This window comes from Perca fluviatilis, chromosome 2, assembly GCF_010015445.1.
Source record: "Perca fluviatilis chromosome 2, GENO_Pfluv_1.0, whole genome shotgun sequence".
Classification (NCBI taxonomy): Eukaryota; Metazoa; Chordata; class Actinopteri; order Perciformes; family Percidae; genus Perca; species Perca fluviatilis.
In genome coordinates this window covers 11,785,729-11,796,109 of record NC_053113.1, presented here as the reverse complement: position 1 = coordinate 11,796,109, position 10,381 = coordinate 11,785,729, and the positions used below count along the sequence as shown (strand labels likewise).

General features: G+C 41.4%; 1 protein-coding gene across 3 annotated transcripts in view; it reads left to right on the top strand.

Moving 5' to 3' along the window:
- Positions 1 to 2,908: 2,908 nt before the first annotated feature.
- The window catches only part of pak1 (p21 protein (Cdc42/Rac)-activated kinase 1), a 93,303-nt gene continuing 85,830 nt past the window's right edge, over positions 2,909 to 10,381 (top strand). For all 3 annotated transcript variants that reach the window (XM_039787149.1, XM_039787151.1, XM_039787147.1), the window contains exon 1: positions 2,909 to 3,106. The gene's annotated coding sequence lies outside the window, so the exon portion shown is untranslated. The remainder of the gene's footprint in view (positions 3,107 to 10,381) is intronic.

Here is a 10,381-nt window from a genome sequence, read left to right as displayed (position 1 = left end):
CTGCTTTTCGATGATGTTCACGCGGCGTAATTACGTCACTTCATAACGTTCCCATGGCAACAGTGAAGTAAATGCAAGGAGGGGTATAAGCTTCGCTTCAGAACTCGAACCTCCTATGGCGCCATTTTGATGCTAACAAGCCATCACCTCCCTGTTAGCGTCCCATTGACTCCCATTCATTTTGGCGCCACTTTGACAGCGAATAACTTTACATCTGAAGCGTTTAAAGACTCTATTTGTCCGTTGTTTATTTCTAAAGAATCACGACAATGTATAAAAGGCTCCATTACCTTGTAGCTCACGTTATGGCTCCGTAGCAGACGCTTTTATAACAATAGGCTAACGATTGGGTCATAACCACGAGACTTACTGTCACACAGTAGAGGAATTACCGTATAGTACAGGAGAAGCTCACAGGCAGTTTGGACTTCCATTATCTGTTTAGGTTTAATTACTAATGTTAACTAGCATGTTAGTGATCAGTAATTAGCCTGTGCCCATGTTATCTCCTTACATATACCTACGCTCTCCGTCTCTGTAAGATTGGGAATGATTGAGATTTCTCTCGGCACAGCTACCAGAAGACTTCACACTTTCAGACAGGTTGCTCACGTCACATTTAGGTCGTCTCTGTCAGCTGGAGGCTGCTCAGTAACACTCAGCGCTCATCGGAAAAGTGCTTCTAATATCCTTCACTGGTCTCCGTCCAGAGCAACGGGCTGTGTTGGTCCATTTTATATATGTCAATGAGTAAACGCAACATTTTTCAACTTTCCGCTAAAGATATATTATGGGACTTTTAAATATGGGGACTTTGGCTGATTATGCGTTGAATTATGCGATCGCATAATCAGGTTTTTCTGGAGGGACTGAATTTAGTGGAAGAAAAAAACCAAACATGTAATACAAAAAATAATTTCCTAATGTGAATAAATGAACCGGTAAAGCTTCACGTTGATATCTGTAAGTTTAAATATTTGACCCTATTCGCCTGCAGCGTCTTCAAAAAATTTCTGAATTTCACAACGCCTATATCTTTAAAGATTCTAGGAATCCATGCACGTTTGAATAAGAAAAAGCCTAATTGGTCGTATTTAAACATTTCAGAAACCTGAGGCAGCTCGGCCTTCACTGAAGAGTTCATGGAGTTCTTCACTCTCAACACTAGATGTCTCTGTCTACATATTCTTCGCCTCATTTAGGACCGGCCCTTTATGAGAAACATCACACACAGTGTGCTGTGAGGAAAGCAATGCATGACTCAGTGTGGTAATATCCAGTTTATACTGCTACCTATAGGCATGTCTCTACAGTCTTATTAGGAGTTAAACATAGCGCTGTATACTGCTACCTATAGGCATGTCTCTACAGTCTTATTAGGAGTTAAACATAGCGCTGTATACTGCTACCTATAGGCATGTCATACAGTCTTATTAGGAGTTAAATACCACCTAATTAGTTATTTCGTAGCTTGTGCAGCTGAAATTGGCTAGAGACGCTCGGTTGCTATATGACAACAATGGCCGAGTCTTGAGCAGAAAGCAGAGCAGTAGCCTACCCTAATGTATTGTAGTAGGTATACTGTATGGGCCAGAATCTGCCTTTGGGGAAGGGGGGGGGCATATCATAGTGGGGGGTCTTGGTGTCCTCCCCCAGGGAACTTTTGAGCGTCAACAACTTCATTGTCTACACTTTTATGCACCAATTTACGGTGGAAATACCTTTATTCAGCCTATGTGAAGAAAAAGAACACAGATGATAATTCAAAATATATCAAAAATATAATGGAAAGTATGTTGTTGCGTGTCATTGGGCATTTTTAAGTGGGTATATGGAGATCCTGGAGCGTTCTTACTGGGTATACTGCGTTTAACCTGCGTATCACGTAGACTAACACCACTGGATGTGACGTCAGACTCGAGCTACTAGTCGCGATTACAAGCTCAGGATTACAAAGCTCAGGAAATTAGCAATTTATGCGGCGAAAGCGCGGCCCCCGCATAAATATGCGGACTTTGGCTGATTGTGCTTTCTGGAGGGACTGAAAGCATCAGCTAAATTAAATGTAATTTGGCGTAAACAGCATTACTCATCTTACAACCTATTTTAAGAGAACGAATGGTGATATTTTCTTTCAGTAATTGAACTTTGCTCCATTGGTTTGCCGGTCCAGTCGGAGAGAGACTGCTGGGAAAATTACACAAAGTTGAAGTTATTATAAAACCCTGAAAGATTTGGGGGCTTTTTGAGAAAACATTTCGGGGCTGGAGCCTCAGAAGGGCCTCCACCCCCCTCCTCCCCCCCCTTTCTCTCAGCCCCTGTGGACAGTGTCTTAGTCACGGCACAAAAATAGCTATACACAAAGCCTGCACACAAGCCCTGTTTGCACATAGTTATATTAAGCAAATTTGTGGTTTTGATTTTCTCTGCCAGAGACGTGTTTTTAAGTTAACTGCAGTGAGACAAAGTTGCGTAATGTTCAAATGTCATCTCACATTTCATGTTGGTAAAAAAAGGCCATTGTCATTAGAATTATTTGTTGATTAAACGTGGTAATAATTGTGTTTACACCTCAAAAGTTTGTTGTGTGTCTTAAAAATATATCATTTAATTGCTCTCGATGAAATACTCTTTATAAATTCCTACTTCTTTCTAGTTTTTGGTCCACAAGGCAGTGTTACACCTGAATGCATCGTCTTTAACCAAGGTATAGAGGAAGCTGGAATGACGGACATTTCTCCAGCGGGTGTGAACGCACCACCGCTTGCTCTCTTCTGACTAGCTGCGACCCGCCCCGGACTTTTGAGCGCACCAGCCAATCGGCGGCGGGTGATTCTAACATTAACCAATGGCGTGTCCGGAGCGGCGTGTAAGGGGGCGGGTGTTTCTGTGCAGCAGGCTTTCTCTGTGCCTCGCTAACAATAGCCTGGGATCGCCTGGGATCGGCAAGTTTACTGTTAAAATAACGCAGCCAGGAGGGCGACAGAGCGCAGCGGAGCTCAGCCGAGAGGAGAGAAGAGTTTGCCGAATACATGACACGGTGTGTCCCGGTGTCGGAAATTGTCACTCCACACTCTGGGATTTCCATTTGCAACCGGACGAGTTGGTGAGTGAGCATTTCGACTTTATTTCTAAACCCCCCCAAAAAATGTAGCCGATCATCTCCATTCTCTCAGCCAGGCATGGTGCGGTTGTGAAGTGGGGGGGCTCATTTGCCTGTGAATAGGTAAAGGGTTAATGGTTACTGTAGGCTGGGATGGGACCACACTGTTACTCTCTTATTCTTTATCTGCATCTATATATATATGTGTATGTATCAACGCCCCGGACCCCGCAGGCCCTCCAGCCCGCACAGCGCACGCTTTAAGTCGGCCACGACGAGGTTATTACAGTCGGATGGTGGATGGTGTGATTATTTTTTTTATTACACCGGTTTCCTCCCAGTTTGCCAGCAGGCTGCGATAACATGGGAGTTTTCTGCTGGCCAGCTGATAACACTGCAGGGCCAGTATCAAATGGACGACGGAATGAATGGGTGACTGTCTTGAGTGAATAGATAAATGGATAGCCTACTTTTCCATCTCTGAAATGTACCTCAAAAGGACATTATTCGTGAGAAAGTCCATATGCCTCTCTGCTGTAATTCAGACAGTAGACAGATCCGACTGCTCTCACTCTCACTGCAGCCTTCAGATCTCTGAAAACAGTTGAAGTTTATTTAATTATTATATAACTTTGTCTTTTTTCTTGCTGTATTTTTTCATGTTTTGATATATCTTTATATATATATATATATATATATATATATATATATATATATATATATATATAACTACATGTTGTGTGTTATGTTTACTTGTTTGTTGTGTTGCTCTCTCTCCTCTTTTGTACAAGGGGAGGACTCTGAATAAGTCCTTTTTTTGGCTTCTTTCCTCTTCTGCCCTGTAATTGCTTTTTATTTATTTATTTTTTTTAAACTTTTCCATCTCTGTAATGTACCTCGAACTAAGGACGCGATTCACGAGAGGTCCGTGACTTTCTGCTGTAGGTCAGCCCGAGAAGAGACGGAAACACTGCTGTCTCTGCAGCCTTCAGAGCTCTGAAAACTCAAAGATTTTAAGTGTGTTTCTGGTGTAATACACTATAAGTAGGGCTGGGCCATATGGAGAAAAAAAATCAAATATCACAATATTTTTTTGACCAAATACCTCGATATCGATAATTGTGGGGTTAACAATTGGTGCTTTCCCAAAATTAGATTTGTGATAAGTTATCATCAGTGATGTGGATATAATGACTAAGTGGGAAAAAGGCAAATAATAAAACCACTAAAACAGTCTGGTTAAGTTCAGAAAATGACATCACTCTACTGTAATGCAGCCTTTAAAACCAGGATGAGACAACACTGACAAATGGCATATTACGATATCCAAAATCTAAGACGATATCGAGCCCCATATCACGATATCGATATAATATCGATATATTGCCCAGCTCTAATTATTAGTAGACAAGTCATCAGGGTTCAGTATTGTTTAAATGTTTAATCTACTTCAGTCCCGATACCGATGCCTGGGCTAGCTGTCGATAGCCGATCCGAAAGCGTTGCTGAATTAATAATAAACTGTATACCTTCCACCTTAGACCTTCCTTCCACCATGTGGGAGAGACTAAACGCACCAGACCTTCCTAACTAAGACAAAATAACATAGGTGTAATGTATTGAATTCTTATTTATTTGTCAACATGGGATCGTGACTTTGCGTAAACCTACACGCCACTTTCCTAAAGCCAAGTGGCGTGTTATCTGTACGCATTTTGAGCTATCCACGTGGACGTCTACGCTAGTGGTGTAGTCTCATGTATCGTTAGTGGGTATGCTGTACCGTATGGGGCCAGAATGGGACTTTGAGGGGTGGGGTCTGGGTGTCCTTTTTGAGCGTCAAAAACTTAATTTCCTGCATTTTGGTGCACTTTTATGCACCAATTCACAGCTGAAATACCTTTTATTTAGCCTATGCAAAGAAAAAAAACACACATGACAATTCAATTAGTCAAAAATATGATGGAAAATATGTTGTTGCGTGTCATTTTGCATGTTTAAGTGGGTACATGGAGATCCTGGAGCTTTCTTAGTGAGTATACTGCATATACCTGCGTATGACGTAGACTACACCGCTGGTATACCGCGGGGGGTCTTAAAAATAGCAACGGTATCAGTTTCAATACCGTCATAAAAAAAAAAAATGCAATGCACTTAATATAGGAGACAAGGATTAGATATTAAATATAATGTATGTAAATATGTGTGGTTGTCATCTCGTGACAGTGTGGAGGAGAAAGGAGGTTGTTTTTGTAAGTTGCGTTATGGTTGTTTTAGCGTTGGGGCGTGGACACATTTAGCCGACGGGCGTCCCAGAGGTCCCAAAAAACTGCCGCGGGACACGCTCGCCCGACACCGACTTGAGAAACGTAATACGTCTTGATGACAGCAGGCGGCGCTACTCTACGTTGTCGCCAAAGAAATGAAAAACGGAAATTGCGCAACATCTTCTTCTTCTTCTTCTTCTTCTTTGGGAATTTACGGCAGCCGGTGACCTTCAGAACTCGAACCTCCTATGGCGCCATTTTGATGCTACCAAGCCATCACCTCCCGTTAGCATCCCACTGACTAGCATACATTTTGGCGCCACTTTGACAGCGAATAACTTTACATCTGAAGCGTTTAAAGACTCTATTTGTCCGTTGTTTATTTCTAAAGAAACACGACAATGTATAAAAGGCTCCATTACCTTGTACCTCACGTTATGGCTCCGTAGCAGACGCTTTTATAACAATAGGCTAACGATTGGGTCATAACCACGAGACTTACTGTCACACAGTAGAGGAATTACCGTATAGTACAGGAGAAGCTCACAGGCAGTTTGGACTTCCATTATCTGTTTAGGTTTAATGACTAATGTTAACTAGCATGTTAGTGATCAGTAATTAGCCTGTGCCTATGTTATCTCCTTACATATACCTACGCTCTCCGTCTCTGTAAGATTGGGAATGATTGAGATTTCTCTCGGCACAGCTACCAGAAGACTTCACACTTTCAGACAGGTTGATGACATCACATTTACGTTGTCTCTCTCAGTTGGAGGCTGCGCAGTAAAGGAAGAGATCACCGGAAAAGTGCTTCTAACATCCTCCACTGGGATCTGTTGGTCCATTATATATACTGTCTATGCCGGTGACTGAATGTATCGTCACTTCCGGTTTTCTCGTGCACTGGTTCGCTAGTGAAGTACGCGGCGCAACCAATGGCCGCTACTCTGTGTTGTTGCCCAAAGAAATAAATAACCGATAAACACCACGCGTGGGTCGCGATCCCGGCTCCCCCGGGTGAAAGTCCGGTGACTTCAGTCCTTTCATACTGCTCGCCACGGAGAAAATTCACACGTAAAGGAGGTCGATGGAGGTCGAACGGCGTTGATAAACACGCTAAAAAGCGATTATGCGTAGGGTTGGGTACCGTTTGGATTTTTACGATTCCTAAACCGATTCCTAAACCGATTCCTAAACGATTCCTGACCGGATTCCTAACCGATTCCTAAACCGATTCCTAAACCGATTACTAAACGATTCCTAAACCGATTCCTAAACCGATTCCTAAACGATTCCTAACCGATTCCTAAACCGATTCCTAAACCGATTCCTAAACCGATTCCTAAACCGATTCCTAAACGATTCCTAAACGATTCCTAACCGGATTCCTAACCGATTCCTAAACCGATTCCTAAACGATTCCTAACCGATTCCTAACCGGATTCCTAACCGATTCCTAAACCGATTCCTAACCCGATTCCTAAACCGATTCCTAAACCGATTCCTAAACGATTCCTAAACGGATTCCTAAACCGATTCCTAAACGATTCCTAAACCGATTCCTAAACCGATTCCTAAACCGATTCCTAAACGATTCCTAAACCGATTCCTAAACGATTCCTAAACGATTCCTAAACGATCCCTAAACCGATTCCTAAACGATTCCTAAACCGATTCCTAAACGATCCCTAAACCGATCCCTAAACCGATTCCTAAACGATCCCTAACCGATCCCTAAACCGATCCCTAAACGGATCCCTAAACGATCCCTAAAACGATTCCTAAATGATCCCTAAACGATTCCTAAACCGATTCCTAAACAATTCTTGAAAACCTGAAAAATGACATAAAAGAAAGGCTTTTTATGGAGTTTTTTTTTTTTTAATTTAACAATATATTAACATCTTAAAGTACTTAAATATATAATAAGTAAACCTAAGTCACCTAACACATAGCTACAACAATTTAACAAATAACAGTTACACTATTAACAAGTAACAACTAAATAAATGATGTTGAGTTGGTATGCCAACCAGCTTCAAACTTTATCAGTTCTTTTGCAGAAAAGTGATCATATTTGCCTTCTCTGGCGAGATACTCCACCTTTCCTGACTTATGGCATGTAGGCCTACTGCATAGGAGAAAACTCTCAGACGGTGTCCAAGAGGTCTGTACACAGCCAGGTAGGAGTTTGAAAGGGCAGACAATTTGGGGAGGCTGTCCTGCCCCCCCCCCACCACCAGGCTACAGGCTCTCATCCTGAACGATAGACTAGCAGAGTAAGTGTAATGTTTACTAGCGATCACGTGCAGTCAGTGAATGGTTAGTATGCTTTTACATCCGTTTTGGTGAGCCCAGAGGGGAAAATATGCCATTTTAAAAGTAGCTCTACATTTACGGTAGCTAGCTAACGTTAGACTACAGAGAAAGTGTGATATTTTTACAAAATGACATACGAATTGGCGTGCCAGTAGGCTACATACGCCACTTTATGAGATCAGTCTGGATTTGAACACTCAGCTCTTCCAGCATGGGACACACAGAGGGAACATCTGTTCATTTTTCCAGCTTTTTTTTTTTATCAATATCTGGACCGATATCCGATCTTAATATGGGACCGGTGCGCCCCTGGTTAAACTACTCCGGTTAATATTCAGTGGTAGAAAAGTACAGTTTTGAGGTACTTGAGTATGTTCATTTTCTACTACTTTATACTTTTACTCCACCACACTTATGTGATTACTTTAGTCTAGGGTGACCAGATGAGAATGGGTCAAATTCGGGACGAAATAATTATTTTTATTCAGTCATGTCTTTAACAGCAACATCCAATCCAATCACTCCTTCTCGTGGCTGCCTGGTACTCAGCATGAATTTTCAAAACACCGCACCAAAATTATTTATTATTTTTATTCAGAAACTCAACTTGTCTTGTCTTGTAAACCCGAAAATACAAATAAAAAAATCATTAAAATCATGAACTCAAGTGGTGAGGGGAGCTGCAGCTGCAGGACGACTCAATTAAAAACCACCATGGACAGTTTTTAATGTTCAGTCGGACTATAACTATACTCCACAGTCTTGCTCTTGAGACTTTTCTCTAATTTTCGGGACAATTAGGCCAGGATTCGGGATTCGGGACAACTGCTTGGATTTCGGGACTGTCCCGAATTTTTCGGGACGTCTGGTCACCCTACTTTAGTCATTCCTGGCTCTGTAATCAACAAAGTTGGGCCAGTTTTTTTGTGATTGTTGCGGGCAAAAATCCTTGATTATGCGCCACGTTTTCTTAAAAAAATGGATGGAATACGCGGGATATTTATGCGATGAAATTGCGAGGAACTTGCAAAAATTGCGGAGTTAATGCGATCGCATAATCGCGTTTTTCTGGAGGGACTGAATAAAAAACTTTATTGATCTTCGTGACGAGCTACCCAGCAGTGCATGTTTACAGTTATCTCTACTACCTATACCAGCTGCAGCATACAGTGATGGACACATTCATGCATCAATTATACCATTATGAAATGGGACATTTTTGTCATGAAAAGTACTTTTACTTCTGGTTTTAAAGTATTTTTTTTTTGCTGTTGACACTTTTGAACTTTTACTTCAGTAAAAAGATCTGAGTACTCCTTTAATCACAGTTAATATTACATCGCATGCTGAATTCCCTTAATGGATATCCACTATTCAGTCCTGCTAAATATTACAATATAATAGATTATATATAATATAGTTACCTAAAACCCCCCCCCCCCCTTTTCTTTTTTTCCTTTTTTTTTTTTTTTTTTGGGGGGCGGGGGGAGGACACAAGATTTTTTTTTTTTTTTTTTTTTTTTTAGTTTTTTTTTTTTTTTTTTGTTTGAGAGAGAGAGAGAGAGAGAGAGAAGGGTTAATGACCCATCTGGCTCCTGTGGCTTTGGGCTTCAGGAGAAATGTGTGTGTGTGTGTGTGTGTGTGTGTGTGTGTGTGTGTGTGTGTGTGTGTTAATATCGTGATATGACACTAGCATTGTGTTTTTCCTGGTGTTAAAGGCTACTACAGTAGTAGAAGTGATGTAATTTTCTGAACTTGACAGCCTGTTCTTTTGTTAAGATGATTTTTGGGGGCATTTTTAGGCCTTTATTTGGTCGGACTCGAACCCGGGCCCGCTGCGTTGAGGACTAAACCTCTATATACGGGCGCCCGCTCTACCAACTGAGCTACCCGGGCGCCCGCTGACAGACTGCTCTAGCTGTCCTGTTATTTGCCTTTACCCACTTAGTCACATTGTATATCAGCATTATTGGTGATTATTGATCAGAGCTCTCATTGTGTTAACATGTCACAGTAATAGTCAACCATACAACATGTATTTGGTCAAAAATATCGTGATATTTGAATTTTTTATTTATTTTTTTCATATCGCCCCTTAATTCTTCAAATCAAGTGGGAAAAATCAGTTGTTTCCATTGGCGTATTTAGCCCATGTTTGGCTGGGTCTGACCCTGGCGGCTCAATCATGCACGTCTGAATCGCTCCGATTTGTTTCTCGCCATCTCGATGCGAGCAGCGGTGCTGGGCCAGGCCAGGCCAGGCTAGGCCAGACCGTGAATTATTCTACGAGGGAGAAAAATTAGATGTGCTCCCCCTGTCAGTTTTTTTTTTTTACTTTTTATGTGAGGAAACCATGTTGAACAAAAAAAACGATGTTTTTGTCGCCTTTTGTACTATCTTTGATTGCAACTCGCACATGCTCAGTAGCTCAGATGTAGACCGAAGCCTTTTTTTTGTCATTTTTTTTTTTTCAACATTCTTTTAACAATTTGTCTCTTAAATGCTATAAAATGTTATTAAACATCCACATTTTTGTTAAACCAGTGACCTGATCATTCATTTAACTTGTGAAGAGCGATGTAGGGAACCATCCATGTGGTCTTTCTTTGACAATTTGTTTGAAAGAAACCCAAATTTCTGATATAGAAACTTTGTAAAATGGGTCAAAGGACCACAGGAGTGTTAATTACTT